The sequence below is a fragment of the Lissotriton helveticus genome, chromosome 6 (genome assembly GCF_964261635.1).
Source record: "Lissotriton helveticus chromosome 6, aLisHel1.1, whole genome shotgun sequence".
Lineage (NCBI taxonomy): Eukaryota > Metazoa > Chordata > Amphibia > Caudata > Salamandridae > Lissotriton > Lissotriton helveticus.
In genome coordinates, this window is record NC_136067.1 from 837767829 (window position 1) to 837785693 (window position 17865).

Consider the following 17865-nt stretch of genomic DNA (forward strand, 5'->3'; position numbering starts at 1 on the left):
ATCATTCATGACATGGTCAGTGACATTGCTGATGACATCACTGATGACATCTCAAATGACATCACTGATGACATCACTGATGACAACATCCAGTGACTGTATGTTTCTGTAAAGTTAAAATATGTCTTACATATTGAAGAATGAGTGGATGTATAAGTGTCTGGATGAAGGATTTAGTAGGTGCGTGACTGACTGTATGAGTGAGTGATTAAATGTGTCTCACTGAATGCATGGGTTAGTGACTAAACTGTCTTAATTTGTGCATCATTATGTCTGTTGTGATGTAAACTGCTGCATGTGTTGATCATTAGCTATACGAGAGGCTATACGTGTTATTAATTGGTTGCCCAAGTATTTCTATGGGAGATTGAGTTTGTGTGGGGGTGGCTGGAAGGTGTGTGACTCTATGCATAGATGTGTGAGCAGTTTATTCACTAGGTGTATGAGTTCAAGACTGCATGTGGAAACAGCTACATGGGCAGTTGACTGTGTGCATGAGTGTATTGATGAGTGAATGGATATCTCAATGCTACATGTCATAGTAAGTACATATGTTAAACACAGTACATGTGAGAGTTGGCATATATAAATAACTGTGCATGAGAGCCACTGAATGAGTGAGTGGTTGTATCGATCATTGTGAACTTGTATCAGGGATTGTATAAGAGAGTAAATATGTGTTAGTATATGTTTCAATAAGTAAGGTGTGTTTAATTGTATAGTTGAAGAAATGGAGGTGAGATTGTTTCTTTGCATGACTGACTGGGTGTGTGAGTAACTCCATGGATGAGTGGCAGTGTGTGAGTGTCTGTATACACTGAGTGTATCTAAGGTTATATTAGAGTCTGAAGAGGTTTATCGTATTAGCACAAGAATGATGTCAAATGAGATGTCATCAGTGATGTCATCAGTGATGTCATTTGAGATGTCATCAGTGATGTCATCAGTGATGTCACTGACCATGTCATGAATGATGTAATATGTGACATGATCAGCAGTGGATTGCGGGTGCGCGATATATAGTTAGTGCAACTAACTATATATGGAATTTCAATGGTTTTGTGTGAGTAAAATAAGGTTTTTTAAATGCTAATTCCTAACTATATATGGTCTATAACCTATGGTTTTTTCAGTGAATTTCAATGGTTTTTTAATAGCAAATATCATAAGCTGTCGAATGTCAAGTACGTGGTAAGTAAAAACATTTTCGTGTTTATGCACACTGATCTGCTTTGAATGCTGCCCCCCACCCCTCATTTCTATTAGGAGTACTCTCTCTTTGCAGATAGTGAAGGGTAGTTAACGCAGGCCTTTGCCCCCGTTGCCCCCGTTGTAATCCGTCGTGCCTGCTTCTCTCTCCATTTGATTGATTGTTCTCTTTGGTTCATTCTCTATTTACAAACAAGCACAGAGTCGCAATACTCTGTTTAGTCTTTGCAGATAGCGAAAAATCGTGTAAAAAAACAAAAGGAATCGAGCAAAATCAGTAGGCCACTAATGGGATCTCTTTTTGACCTCCCTAAAATAGAAACATTAGGAACAACCTGTTGATAATACCAATGTGTATGTACATAAGCGGCGTTCATTTGTGTTCACAGTACCCCTTGTTGATTGTTTGAATCGAGCATTGAATTGTTCGAAGTTGATTCTCTTAAGAATCTTCTCTGCCTGCAAACGAGGAAGAATAGGAATATTCTCTCTCCCTTTGCAGATAGTGAAGGGTAGGTAACGCAAACCTTTAACACGTCGTGCCTATTTCGTTCCTCATTGATTGATTGTTTCCCCAAACATTGACTGTTTGGGAATTGGTTCTTTTTGGAGGTATTCCCTGTTTGCAAATATACGTAGGAAAATCTTTGCAAATAGTGAAAGGGTACGTAATGCGGACCTTTCTCCCCCGTTGTAATCTGTCATGCCTATCTACTCCCCACTGATTGATGCACCTGTTTCACCCGGACCATTTACTAGAGATACGTCATCTGGCCCGACCAGAGAGCACCCCTAGTGAAAAGGACATATGCAATAATAACGAAGTGATCACTGTATCCTGTTAACAGAAACTTTAGCATGAAACAACCTGGAAAGAAAAGAATAGGAAAACGAAAATCAGTAGGCCACTGATGAACATGAACTTTTATTAAACAACGAACAAAGAAACGATAACATAACGTAATGATAAAACCTATTAATGTCCTAGAAACAAGAAAACGTTAAAATATGCCAGTGGTGAGAGACCAGAAAAACAGTAAGAGAAACCAAATCACCCCTCGCTGTCCCACCACCTGCCACGCCAAAAAAATCGATAGACTAGGGAAAATGCAAGTCAGTAGAACATCCGCCCCCACTCTGGAAACTTCCAAGGTGGGGCAGGGTTGCGGCTACGCCCAGCCGGGAGCAGCCCATATAAGGCGGGTCCTGCTGCCACGCCTCGGCCAGGAGATCCTAACGTAGGGTGTAGCCGGAGGAGAGGCCGAGGCCAGCGGGACCCGGCCAGGGGATTGCCTTTACAACGCTGAACAGTTGCAGGGGGGGGGGAATGTCTCCTCGACCCTCCCCTCTCTCTCCCAGTCCGGCCGCGGTGGCCCTTGACAGTTTCAGGTAGTCCCGCCACATGCTCTTCCGGTCCGGCCACCAACGGTCGGGGGGCCGAGGCCGACGGGATCCGGCTGCAGCCGATAAACCAAGAAACCCGTTCATGGGGCCAGAGCCAGGGGCGTCCGGCCGACATCTACCGGAAGCCCGGCCCGAAGACGGACGGGACACTTCTTCTTTCTTGAATAATGGCTGCGACAACACTGGGGGGGGATGTCTTGCACATGCCTCCGACCCCCCCCCCCCTCGTCCTCATCGCCTGGTCCGGCCATAACAAATCTCAAGCGAGACGCCGTGGGGTGCACTGGGAGGGAGAGACGGTGCGAACAGGCCTCTCCCACCTCCCCAGGTGGAGGCTTCCCAACTGCACCCTCAGCGCTCCAGGCGCCCGGAAAAGGGTTCTTCCACTGTGGCCATGCTGCAACGTCTCGCCCGGCAGGGTGGAGCCCGTCCGCTCATTTGACCCCGCGATCGCCAGTAGCTACCGAACTCTCAAAATGGCGGTCGACCTGGCAAGAGCGGGCCCAGCATAAAGAAATGGCCCGGTCACTGGTTGACTCCACCACCGTAGTCCTCCACGACCTTGAAGATTCTAGAGGAGCCGCGGGAGTCTCAGACCCCCGATGGGGAATGACTGCCATGATCGCCCGTGGAGTGACGAAACTGTATCCGCGGGACGTCGGCGCTCCCATGCTGGCGCCAGCCTCACTTTGAATTACTAGAATCCTGCAGACCTCAGTTCCGGTGAAAGCACAGTGTGACCCGGTAGGAAAAATTGTTGCACCCCCTCCCCTTTTTGACTGATAGTTTAAACCACCGATCCTTTCCTTTGCCCTTTTAACGGAACTTTGGACTACCTCCCCCTCTTTTACATTTTCTAGAGAAAACAAAACATTAACCACTACATTAGCATAGCAGTTGACACCAGAACTGTATTCAAATTGAAAACCAACAACATCTTCAACAGAATCCTTTTTGTTTCTGCTGTGACCCTGCTACAGCACAGGCATTGTCCCCAGCAGTAATTCTGCAATGCCGGTAAGAATAGCTGTGGTGCCTACTGGACTCACTCACCCCCGCGGCGCCCCACGCCGTTATTTGCTGGGCGGCAACTTACTAGACATCACTTTCGTGCCATCTAGATTTCAGCGCGTTCTGCTGCCTTGGAACTATTCGCACAACAGACTGCTACTGACGACCCACCCCCAGGCAACATCTTCTGAATTTTCATAATTTGAAAGAACTAGTAACATGTCCTCATCAGGAATTCAAAAGAAATTGCCACGGTCTCTTCGTTGTTTAAATGTTTTTACTGTTTTTGTTTTGTTGTATATATTTATATGTTATTAAAGTTTTATATTCCTACTACTTTGTTGGAGTGCTATATATTTTTAATGTGACACATAATTGTAAAAACTTTGATGTACAAAGAGTCATTCCTGGAATCTTCCGCTTCAGGCTCGGTCCCCTCCCCAATCACAATACAGGATGGTTTTCAGATAGTAGGAACACGTGTGGTGTGACGGATCTCATCGGGTGTGGGCCTTGATCTACTATAACTCCTTTGAAGAGGGGTGATTCTTTACAGCTGGGGCCATAAACTACATCTGCAGGGCTAGGTGATAGCCTGGACAATCGGACACAGAGGAAGAGGAGTGTCAGAGGGTGCGGTAGTGAATAGGGCGAAAGGGAGGTGTCGGGCGGGCACAGAGTGTGATTTTCAGGGAAGAGCAGCGCAGATGGGGGGAGGTTTATTGCCGATGCATAAGACAGAGAGCGGGGGTGACCAGTGCCTGGGGAAGATGCTTGCGAGGGTGGGGAGCCATGCTACGAATCGACAGAGTGCAGAGAGTTGGTCTGGTCAAGGCATCTAAAATGGCTGCCGTGCACGACAAAAGTGTGGCATTTCAAAAAAGGCAAGATGGCGCAGACAATGTTTTTCAACACTTCCTCATTTCCTTCGAATCGAACGTTAACAGACGTTGGTGCATATTACCAAAGTTAAGCGATATTTATCGCTAACGATGCTTACCAACGAATTTTTTACCGCTAAGCATCGTCAGAAATTATCGAAGATAAACCTTGCTATTATCAAGGTTTATCGCAAATGCGATAATAAACGGCCGCAATGCATGAATATCGCTAAAAAGTCAGCGATATTCATGCATTACCGAGCTAATGCTCTTAGCCATGTTATCCACCTCCCATTGGATAACATGGCTAAGAACTGCTCAGGGCAGGTGTTACTTTTTGGAGATATTCGCGCTTAGCGCGAATATCTCAAAGTTGGTAATAGGAGATAGATATCTTGCATGTTGTAATGCAAATTATTGTGGTATATGGAACTCATACCATAATCTCTCAGGAAAGCAGAAACTGATCCTTTTGGGACCGCCTAAAAAGGCCTAGGGGGTGAGGGGTACTCTACTTTGCCCCCTTTTCACGTTCCGAACTATTTTATTTTACTCTCTTCTGTAATTACACAAAATAGCAGCGATAAGATGCATCGGAGACACACAGTGAGAGAAAGGAGGCCGGAGATGAAGAAGAGATGTCAAATACACATTGGAGATAATATAGTGGCAGAAGGGAAGTAAATATGAGTAAACTTACCATGTAACATAAAAATGTTGCACTCTATACTATAAGTCTCATTTTATACTACAATCACTTCGCTACAACCTCATAAATTAAAAATAAAAATGAATAATGTCTCAAACAATTTTTGATTTCTAAATATAAATTTATTCTTCAGAATTTTCTAAATTTGAAAGAACTAGTAACATGTCCTCATCAGCAATTTCCTCATGAAAAGTCTGCAATGATGATTCTTGTAACTCTATGGTCTCCAAACATTCGATAAATTCGCCATCAACAGATTGATCAAAAAAATCATTCAAGTCATCTCCTCCTTGTGACAATATTTCATTATTGGTGCTGTCAATTTCAATCAATGTAGTGGAATCATTCAAGTCATCTCCTCGTGACAATATTTCATTATTGGTGCTCTCAATTTCAATCAATGTAGTGGAATCATTCAAGTCATCTCCTCCTTGTGACAATATTTCATTATTGGTGCTGTCCATTTCAATCAATCTAATGGAATCATACAAGCCATCTCCTCCTTGTGACAATATTTCATTATTGGTGCTCTCAATTTCAATCAATGTAGTGGAATCATTCAAGTCATCTCCTTGTGACAATATTTCATTATTGGTGCTGTCCATTTCAATCAATCTAATGGAATCATACAAGTCATCTCCTCCTTGTGACAATATTTCATTATTGGTGCTCTCAATTTCAATCAATGTAGTGGACAATTCAAAAGAAATTGCCACGGTCTCTTCATTGTGAGCCATTTTATTTTGAAATTGCTTGCTGTAAATTGCAGAAAAAAATAATCACTTTCATTTATCGTTTTTAGTAATACATAATATAAAACTAACTTTATCAAGTATTTAGTATAACAGAAGGACTGCAAATAAATAACAGAAAACATTTTTCAAATTATCTTCAAGTGTACAACATAGTTCCCCTTACAAATTAACAACTCACCTTTTTAAAAGTAGGAGAAGTGTTAGTACTGTGTAAATCAAACACCAGAAATTCACCACCAAAAATTCCTCACAAATGTACCTCAGACAGTAGTATCACAAAATGGCTGTGGTTTCCTCTCATTTGACATATATACATAACCAATTAACTTTCATCACACACAAATACAAAACCAAAGTAACATTTTAATTGGTTCTAAATTTCAACACTTTCAAATGTGTTTTCCCCATGCAATTTTCCATAGGACATTTACATACGTCTACAGCCTGAATGGCTGAACGGAATTACACCAAACTTGGCAAAATGGTACATCAAACCTAAGAGGTCAGGAAGGATCTACTATGCCCCCTTATGGTCATTTCCCCCTTCGCTTTGGCCTCCTCTTGTCTCTCAATCCTACCGAGAGACAAGATGGCGGCCGCTACGGACTGTTTGGAATGTTGACAGACGCCGGAGAACCAATCAGCTTCGCAAAGCTCCGTAACGCGAAAAGTACGCGAAGCGGAGCGCTGTTACAGATATATATCTTTTTTTGAACGTTAATTTCTCAAAATCCACTGGAGCACACATATTGAGACCTAGCAAAGGCACATCGGGCTACCAGTCCCTAATATTTTACCAAGTTTCGTGCAAATCCATTCAGCCGTTCGATTATTATTATTATTTTTTTTTTTTGCCCCGCGGGGCCCTTTTAAAACCTCCACATCAAACCTAGGGGGTCAGCGAGGATCTACTATGCCCCCTTATGGTCATTTGCCCCTTCGCTTTGGCCTCCTCTTGTCTCTCGATCCTACCGAGAGACAAGATGGCGGCCGCTACGGACTGTTTGGAATGTTTACAGACGCCGGAGAACCAATCAGCTTCGCTTCACAAAGCTCCGTTGCGCGAAAAGTACGCGTACTGGAGCGCTGCCCGGTCCGCTGTTACAGATATATATCTTTTTTTAAACGTTAATTTCTCAAAATCCACTGTAGCACATATATTGAGACCTACAAAAGGCACATCGGGCTACCAGTCCCTACAATTTTGCCAAGTTTCGTGCAAATCCATTCAGCCGTTCGGGCTAAAAGTGAGGCCAACCGCCCTATGGAAAACTCAATGTTAAAAACACGTTTTGGGACCCCCCTTTTTTCTCGACCCCCCCTGGACGAACCCCCCCCCCAATTTTCAGGGGCTGCTCAGAAACAAAATGTGCCATTTTCCTGAAAATTTCAGCCAATTCCGTCCACAAACGCCAAAGTTATTAGACTTAGAATTTTCAAAAATCCCATAGAGAAAAAATCCTAACTATATATACCTACTGGCGACCGCCAGTAGGTAATATATATATAGATAGATAGATAGATAGATAGATAGATAGATAGATAGATAGATATTCTACTGGCGGTCGCAAAGAAAACAAACGTCGGACAAGGCGAGGTGGGTGGAGCAAGCGCCGGCAACGCCTCGCCGAGGGTGACAAGAAGCAAGAAGATATGGAACAGGAGATAAGTGCTGAAGTCTTAACAGTTGTTAATTTAACCTCAAGAATACTAACAAAATCTAAGGAGGAGGTGCTACAACTGGGACTTAGCTTCTGTCCAATAAAACAGTCTGAATACACCCAATTTAGGATTGATATCTTCAAGTTTTGCAGAAAAATGAAACTGCTTAAGTTCTATAAAGGGAAAGAACGTCTCGTGACGCAGCAGATTTCTGATGATGGACAAGATAATCTCACAGCTGGGGATATAGAAACATTGGCAGTCATGGCAGATCTGGCGGACGAGGGAAATCCGATGACATTGATTCCGTCTTCGATCTTTAATAGAAACCGGACTAGAATAATACAAGTAAGACCGGAAAGTAAGTTTAAACCCAAGTCACGATTTTGCCCCGTGATGCCAGCAGACGCAGTAGAGGTATTCACCGATGTAATGATCAAGGACCTTCTGAAGCATTGCAACTCAAGGAAAAGAAGGCAAGGTAGAGACAACATCACGGAACAACAAAGAAAAGCAATAGCGGATTTGAAGAATGATAAGGAAATTATTTGCAAACCATCGGTTAAGAGCAGGAATGTGGTCCTGATGAACAAGGACTACTATGTAAAGGAAGCCCTTACACAATTGAATGACACAAAGAGTTACATGAGAGTAACAAAGAGAGTATTTGAAGAAAGTGTCAATATGTATCACTCTCTCCTGAACAAATGGTACCATAAATGGATGTTAAGCAAGGAAGAGTTTGCCTTTTTGGAATGTAAGCACCCCAGGATACCAACATTTTATCACCTGCCTAAGTTGCATAAGCATGCAACCTGCCCACCAGGACGTCTAATCGTTTTGTCTTTGGGAAGCCTTACGGAACAGATGTCTAGATTTGTGGACTTTTTTCTCTTTGATTTTGTTAATGTGCTGACATCATACATAAGGGACACAAAAGACTTCCTGTTAAAAATTGACAACTTTATTTGGAATGAGGACATGGTAATGATGACACTTGACATTTCAAGCCTCTACACGAGCATTGACCATCTCCAAGGGGTAGAAGCTGTGAGATGGTTTCTAGAGACTCGGCCCATGAATCTAGCTGAACACAATGAGATGATACTTGAATTTGTTACATTTTGCCTAGGAAATAATATATTTCTGTTCCAGGACCAATTATTTAAACAGATATGTGGCACTGCCATGGGCACCTGCTTCGCAAATCTTTTCGTGGGCTGGTGGGAGGAGCAGGTGGCCTGGGCAGAGGGGAATGTAGAATGGACACAGAGAGTCATATCTTGGAACAGATATATAGACGATCTATTTATCGTCTATAAAGGCACAGAAGAGTCTGCTAGGGCATACATTGAGGTACTTAACAATAATAACCTCAATCTCAAGTTCACGGGCCAAGTTAGCACAGAAACAGTGAATTTTTTAGATTTGAAGGAGTTCGCTGCTGAGGGAAGACTGTGCACGGCGCTGCATAGGAAACCCACAGCGGGGAATTCTGTGCTACACGCAGGCAGTTGCCATCCGGGAAAAACAATATCAAGTATCCCGTATGGCGAATTTCTTAGGATAAAAAGAAACTGCACACGCTATTGTGATTATGAAATAGCTGCAGCAGAGAGCAGTAAGAGGTTTGAAGCAAGGGGCTATAGCAAGACAGTGCTCATGGAGGCAAAACTTAAAGCTGATAGCAAGCCCAGAAGAGATTTGATATCTGGGGGGCCGCCGATGTAGCAAGAACAAAAAAGAAAGATGTGGAAACCAATAGCCTGAGGATGATTATGGATTATACATGTGACGCCTTAGAAATTAGGCGGATCTTTGCGAAAAATTGCCACATCTTAAAATCCGACCCAATTATTGGAAAGGATCTTCCAAAGGTGCCCCTTGTTACTTTCAGGAGAGCGAGATCTCTACGAAGTAGCCTAGTTCAGAACCACTGTGAGAAAGATGATAAAATGTCGCCATTTGGGAAATTGGCGGGATTTTACCCATGTATGAAGTGCAACGCTTGCAAAAATAGTAAAAAGGTTTTGGAATACAATGTGCCAGATATGAAAGAACCAAAGAAAATCAAGAGTCTAATGAATTGTAACACAAGCCACACGGTGTATTGTCTGATATGTCCGTGTGGCTTGTGTTACATTGGTAGCACTATACACCCCACTAAGATCAGGATCTTGGAATATCTCAGGGCCATACAGAACAGGGACCCCACATATCCGGTGGCGAGGCATTTTGAGATGTTTCACCAGAGCAACAGAGATCAGTTAAGTTTCTTCTGTATGGATCAGGTGTCTGCGAATGTAAGAGGAGGGAACAGGCTATTACAGCTACGTAGACTAGAATCACGGCACATAATTGACAACCAGACAAAGAGACCAAGGGGTGTCAATAGTGAAGAAGAGTTGGCCGTGCATCTGTAATCTCGGCCAGAATTATGTGTGAATCTTGTGAACATTGAACATATCCAAACTTTGGGTGTGTCCATCCAGGGCGTAATTATTCTTTTTATTTTTATTTTTTCCTTCTGGCATTATATGAATGTTGTTTACATTTGCCCATCCAGGGCTAGAATTCAGTAATATTGCATGAAAATACACAACAGTGAATGTGAAAATTGCTCACTTAAAAATGGTGGACTACCTGACTAAAGGTAAACAGGGTGTTCTTTGTTTATGTTAGTGAATGTTGGATATTTAAATTTGCCTTATGGCAGCGCTGGCCACTATTGACGAAGGTGGCAGTCGAAACGCATTTAGTGGTGTACTGTTGAGCCCAATAAAGGTTTGGGTCACGTTCCTGTGAGTGCTGGTGCGTTATTTTGTACTGTGAAACTGTGGTCTCGAAGACCAGTGAGGTGTCCGTCATCCCGCATACAGAGCACCCAGTTGCGAGTGAAAGGGAGTTTGACGGAAAGTGAGCAAGATATATATATATATATATATATATATATATATATATATATATATATATATATATATATATATATATATATATATATATATATATATATATATATATATATCTATATATATATATATACGCTTCTGGGTGTTTTGTGTACATATATATATATATATATATATTATCTACTGGCGGTCGCCAGTAGATAGTTATAGTTGGGACCTATTTTTAATAGGGATTTCACAACATTCTATTTGGAATAACTTTAGCGCCGGTTGACAAATCTTTACAAAATTTTCAAAACTAATGGCCAGCTCCATTCCGCTCCTATCCTGAATGTCTCGGGGTGATTCATCAAGTGGGGGCCGAGAAAAAAGGGGGGTCCATTGAATTTTCCATAGGAACCGTTCATCCCCACTACAGCCCAAACTGCTGAACAGAATTACACCAAATTTGGCAAAGAGGTAGTCCTTAGTTCAGACTCTTGCCTTTTGCTTAAATGGTGTAAATCCGTTCAGTAGTTCCCGAGAAAATCACATTCAAAAGTACCTATATACCTATGGCCCTGCAGGATCCTCGCATACTAAGCGCACCCTGCCGTGCACGAGCTGTATTCTAATTGGCTGTCAACACTCCAAATCAGGAAGTGTTGGCAGTCATCTTGTGCCTCGGTAGGACCGAGGCACAGGAAACCTATAAAAAAACGTGCAAAACGCGAAAAGGGGGCAGGGTAGAAACACCCTGACCCCCTAGGCCAGTTCAGGGGGTCCCACAAAGATCCCCAAGGCTCCGAATATTTTATTTATTTTTAAATCCGCGCAGGATGCGTGGATCCTGCCGATAAAAAAAAACGAAGCGCGGGCTCCAGCGCTTCAATGCTAATTAGCCCCCAGGGGGCCCAATCCCAGGGGCTTGATAAAAAAAAGTGGGGGGCCCAATACCCCCACACTGCCCCAGCTACCGCCACACCCGAGGCTTTAACATAATATAGGCGGGGGCTCATGGCCCACCACAGCCCCGGCGACTGCCACCCCCGGGGCTTCTTTAAATTGGGTGGGGGGAGGCTCTCAGGCCCCCCCAGCCCCGGGGACCACCACCCCCGGGGCTTCTTAAAATTCGGTGGGGGGGGCTCTCAGGCCCCCCCCAACCCCCTGGGACCGTCACTCCTGGGGCTTCTGGTAATTTGTTGGGGGGGCTCTTAGGCCCCCCAGCCCCGGGGACCGCCACTCCCCCGGGTAGAGTGACCAACTGGAATGGGTGCAAATTCAGGACGGTGAGTGTAAAAATTCAAGACAAAGGGTCAAAATTCAGGACAAAAATTCAGGACAGGAGGTCAAAATTCAGGACAAAACTTCGGGACAAAAGGTAAGTTTTACAGACACATCAGAGGAGGTCGCGCAATAGAATATAATTAAGCCCATCCATACCCAAACATATTCAATCATTTGCAAACCTGTCCATCATGTATCCTTCCATCCATCATTTCACTCATCCATCCCTCGATCTACCCTTTCACTCATCCATCAATTATCCATCCATCCACCCTTTCGCCCTATCCATCGGTACACTCATCCATCCACTCTTCCATCCAGTCATCCATTCACTCATCCATGCAGCCTTTTAACCTTTCACTCATCCATCCACCCAGTCACTCATCCTTCCACCCATTCACCCTTTCAGTCATCAATCCATCCTCCCTCTCTCTCTCCATCGACCCTTTCACTTAGCCATCCTTCCTTCCACCCATCCATCTATTCATCCACTCATGAATCCATCCTTTGACCCTATCAGTCATCCATCCACCCTTTCACTCCTTCACTCATCTATCCATCTTTTTGTCCATCAAGCCTCCCTTTCACTCACTCATCCATCCTTACATCCACCCGTTTATATCCGTCCATCCATTCACCCTTTCACTCATCCATTCACCCATTCACCCATTCACCCTTTCACTAATCTATCCAGCCATCCACCCATCCCTTCACTTACTCACTCACCCACCTTTTCATATTAATTATGAGCTGTGCCTTTGTCTACAGAGTTGCAGACAGAAGAAGCCCATCAAGAATTTCACCCTTTCTGTTGTTCCTAAAGCAATGGGTGGGGCGAGTGAGGGCTCACTATGCCCCTGTACATAGGCAATCTGAGTCATGATCCATGAATGATGCACAGTGCCAGACCTTGAGGTGACTGTGACATGGTGTTGTTTTCAGGGCTTTAAGTGGGATGAAAAAACAGAGGGGTCTCTCCAACGGGGGTGTTCGATGTAATTAAAGGCGTAGCTTAAAACACGTAAGCTAAAAATCTGTGCTTAGTATAATGTGCTGCCTGACTGGGATTTAGCCTCTTCTATCATTGTATCCAGCTATATAACAACAAGTAACATAAAACCTGCAACAAGCCAGAACTATTGACTTTGTCAATGGTTGTTAGTTGCATAAAATAAAAAAGTAGCAATCATGGCTTCCTTGAATATAATATTGAAAATGCATCAGTTCCAAAATTACGTGACTCTGAAAGGACTCTAGCCCCTTCTTTTTTAATTCCTTCACCAGCTCCTTTTCTTGAGCTGGAGTCTCGTGTAGCAAAATTGGTGTTGTTGCACATTTCTTTTGTCTGACAGAATGCCCTGCCCAAGACAGAGGCTGGGGGAGACCCACCACATGCGTTTCTAACCTAGACTGGACCATTGTCATTCTGTATGTGGCAATCAGCCAGCATACAGAACGACAAGGGGTGGGGCTGCTCTTGTGCTCCGAGGAGGAGTGCAAGCAGGCCCCATCAGGGAGTTGAGGCTTCATACAGGGAACAGTGCTGTTCCCTGCAGTGCCCAAAATTACGGACAAAAGGTGCCCGTAAAAGGGATCCTCACGGACAACGGATGTGAGGTCCAAATTGCGGACGGACCATGAAATTTAGGGACGGTTGGTCACCCTACATCATACATAATCACATAAAGATGCACCCTCACATACACACACAGTGTATTACGCACACATGCCGCATCACATGCACAGTGTAGGAACTCACATAAATCCAATGACATCACAAGTTTCTAAAACAACACAAACATGCATACTCTCACCGTCGAAAACCATAAATTAAAATCATGTATGCTTAAAACATGAAAATGGGCAAATGTTTGGATCCGTAAAACCTTTGTTATTGACTCCTATATTTGCTGAGTCAGCATTTTACAGTGGTAGAAGAGCAGGCAGCTTCCTCGCTCTCGGTGTGGTGTACACTTCGGCAAAAGTCCCTAATAAAATGAAGGCAAAAGACTTTGGAAAATGGAGCGCTTTTGCAGCATCGGGAAAGGACTATGGTGAATAATGAAAAGCTGACCCCAGATTCTAAGTCTCTTAAATTTACTTGAGAACACTCATCCACAGGCTCAACTACCTCAGTAGTGTTAGACCAGAGCCAGTTCTATCAAAGCTGTGTTTTGAGTAAATGTTTTGCTGTGTGCCTTTTTATGAATGTAGAGGAATTGCGATTCCCCTATTAACATGACCAGAGAATCTGGATTTCATTAAAGACACGGAGGCTGACATTATGCATTATCCTTTAATAGCAACTCACAGCAGCCGCGCTACATCATAAAGGATAAAGCTCTAGAGTTTACACAACAGTGGACAAAGGATGTATCCAGGAGATGATCTGCCTCTTTTAAAAGAAACGGCGCAGGAAAGAACTTCATAAACGGAGAAATCCAAGTAGAGCTTGAAAACATCATGGAATAAACTTCAGTATCTCAAATGGAAAGGATCAGACGGTTAAACGGAATTACCTGAAAGGAGAAAGAAAGGATTAAGAACCAAATCCATAGTGAAGAGCCTAGAGAGCCAAAAGACTTCATTACATTCAATAAAGATAACAGAAGCATAGGCATAAATCATAGAATAACAACAATTGAAGTAATCAATAAGTTCATAAAAGACATATCAAAAGTTGTAAAAGGGAGGAGGGAGGGATAATGTCAGCCTCCGTGTCTTTAATAAAATCCAGATTCTCTGGTCATGTTAATAGGAGAATCGCAATTTCATTACAAGACCGGAGGCTGCATTATGCATGTTCGTAGCCCCAAAGGACAACATCAGAAATATGCTTGATAGGCTTACAATAATGACGAGCAAAGGTGTTAGCATTTGACCAGTCAGCAGCTTTCAGGATATCATCCAGCTTATCACTTGACCAGAAGGATTTACTGGCCATAGCTCCTCTGATAGAATGTGCTTGAAACTTAGAGAGGTCAATACCAGCAAGACTCATGGTAGACTTAACCCATCTAGCTTTGGAGGTGGATGAAACAGGTTTAAAAGGTTTAACAAAAGAAACTAAAAGTTGAGTTGCATCGTTAGGACGTAGGAGAGACATCCTTGTGTCATACTCTTTCATACAAGCAACCACACAAAATTTAGGGAAACTGTCAAAACGAGGATAAAAGATAAAATCTGACATGGTTTTAGTTCTTCTTAGTAATTCAAACTTAACACCAAATATATTGTAACATCTATTTGAAATATCTAAGCTGCTGATGTCAGATACTCTCCTACAGGAGATTAAACACAAGAGAGTGGCGAGTTTGAAGGAGAGAAATTTTCTATTAAGGGAAGAGTTATCTGGCCAAGAACAAAAAAGGTCTAGAATACATTTGACATCCCAAAGGGACTGATACTTAGGTCTAGGGGGTCTCCTTAGCCTAATACTCTTGAGGACTCTACAAATGATAGCATTTTTACCTACCGATTTACCCTTGATAGGGCAATGGCCCGCGGAGACTACGGATCTAAAGCAATTAATAGTACGATAGGATATGCCTCTGTCAAATTGTTTGACCAGAAAATTTACGATATTGACGACAGGAGCCTCCACGGGATCCAGACTCCTTTCCAGGCACCAATGAAACCATTCTTTCCAAATGTTGTTATACCTAAGGTGTGTTCCGTGGGCCCAAGATTCTCCGTGAAGAGAGAGAGCTGTCGAGGAAAGTCCAGACAACTCGTTAGATTGCCTGACACTTTCCAGGCAAGAAGGTTCAAATTCCCCTCGAGAATAAGATGATGATCTTCCTCGTCTGCGTTTGAGACCAGGCCTGGAGAAGCTGGGATCAGAAAGGGAATGTCGCATGCTAGTTCCAGGGCTGTTGGGAACCAAGCTTGGGACGGCCAAAAAGGAGTTATTAGGATCAGAAGGCATTCTTCCCTCCTGACTTTCTGAAGGACCCTCTGAATCATGGCAAAAGGAGGGAAGGCATAACCCAGGAAGTGAGACCATGGTTGGAGAAAGGCGTTCACAGCAAGTGTGCCTGGGTCTGGCATCCAACTGAAGTAGTTGGGTAACTGGAAGGTTAGCCTGCTGGCAAATAAGTCCACGTCTGTGGGACCCCAAAAATGGAATAGGGCATTGAAGACGTTCACATTGAGTTTCCAGTCTGAGAAGTCTAGAAGGAATCTCGAATTCCAATCTGCAGAAATGTTTGATTTCCCGGGAAGATATTCCGCCCTGAGGGAAATTTTGTGTTCCAGACAGAACAACCAAAGTTTCCTGGCAAGATTGGAGAGATCTGCAGATCTCGTTCCTCCAAGACGATTGATATAGGCCACAGCAGAAATGTTGTCCATTTTCAGAACAACAGACCTCCCTTGAAGGGAGTGTTTGAAGCTCATAAGAGCGTATAAACCAGCTGTTAATTCCAGAAAATGTATGTGTTGAGAAGATTCCGTCAGGGTCCAAACCCCGCCGGTGTTCTGGTCTTGCAAACGTGCACCCCAGCCATGAAGGCTGGCATCTGATTCTAGGATGAAATCCGGGGATGAACGGAAGATAGCCTTGCCGTTCCAGGCATCTAAGTTCTCCAGCCACCAAAAAAGCTCTGCTCTGGCATCTGGGTCCAGAGTGACAAGATCTCCATACCAGAGACCTGAATTGAGCACTTTCCTCTTTATTCTCTGAAGTGCGCGGTAATTCAGAGGACCAGGGAAGATGGCCTGGATAGAAGAAGAAAGAAGACCAAGAAGTCTGGCTAGTTCGCGGAGGGTTAAAGATTCTTGTTTCAAGACGGACCTGATCTCCTTGTGGATCTTGGCAATCTTCTTGGCAGGAAGAAGGAAAAGACATGTCAAGGTGTCTAGAGTGAAACAAGGAATTCTATGGTCTTGCAGGGAGAGAGAATGGACTTTTCTCTGCTGATGATGATCCTAGACTCTCTGTTAAATTCATGGAAGTTTTTAGATCTCTTAGGAGGTCTGAATGGGATTGGGACATGATAAGAATATCGTCTAGGTAGATGATGAGACGGATACCCCTTTCTCTTAGAATTTTAACGATACACTTCATAATCTTGGTGAAACACCAAGGGGCAGAAGAAAGGCCGAAGGGTAGAGCTTGAAACTGGAATAGACGTTCCTTCCAAGCAAATTGAAGGAAAGCTTGGTGGTCTTTGTACATAGGGATGGTGAAGTAGGCATCCTTCAAGTCCAATTTGACTAGCCAATCTCCTTTGAGAAGGAGATCCCTTAGAAGGTGGATACCCTCCATTTTGAAGTGACGATAAACCAGAAATTTGTTGACTTCTCGAAGGTTTATTACGGGTCTCCACCCTTTGTCCTTTTTCTGAACAAGAAACAGTGTGCTTATGAATCTTGCATCGGACCAGGGAACCTCCACTATTGCGCCCTTTTTGAGCATAGAAATAATTTCTTCCTCCACGATCTTTTCTTGTTCCACTGAAAGGACAAAGGGTTGGGGTAAACACGTTTGGAAGGGGACCTATAAAAAGTCTATCTTGAAGCCCATAATGGTTTCTAGAACCCATGGATCCTGGGTGATTGAATCCCAAACATGATAAAACTGCTTTAGTCTGCCCCCTACTATGGGAGGGAAAGAAGAAGAAAGAGTAGTACTTGTAGTATTGGAGGTGTTGGGAGTACCACAACCTCTTGAACCTCGGTTTCTCAGACCTCTTCCTCTTTGGGGGAAGAAGGGTTGTCTAGGGGGGTAGAAGCCTCTTCCAGTTCCTCACAATGACGAGTAGGGCCTTTGGTTGCCTCGGCCGGAAGAGCGACCCCTTCTCCCGGCCTGACCAAAAAGGTTGGTGTTAAACACACGTCTAAGGTTGTTTTGTGCCCTATCAAGGGCAGTGAAGCTCGACACATATTTGCCAATCTCCTTAATTATATCCTCTCCGAAAAGGAGACCCTTGGGATTCTCGGAGGGTCCTCTCTCTGCTATGTCTCCTAGTTTGGGGTTTATTTTGTTTAAAATAGATCTCCTTCTTTCGACATTTAAACTAGAATTAGCGTTGCCGAGGAGAACGACAGCCCTTTGG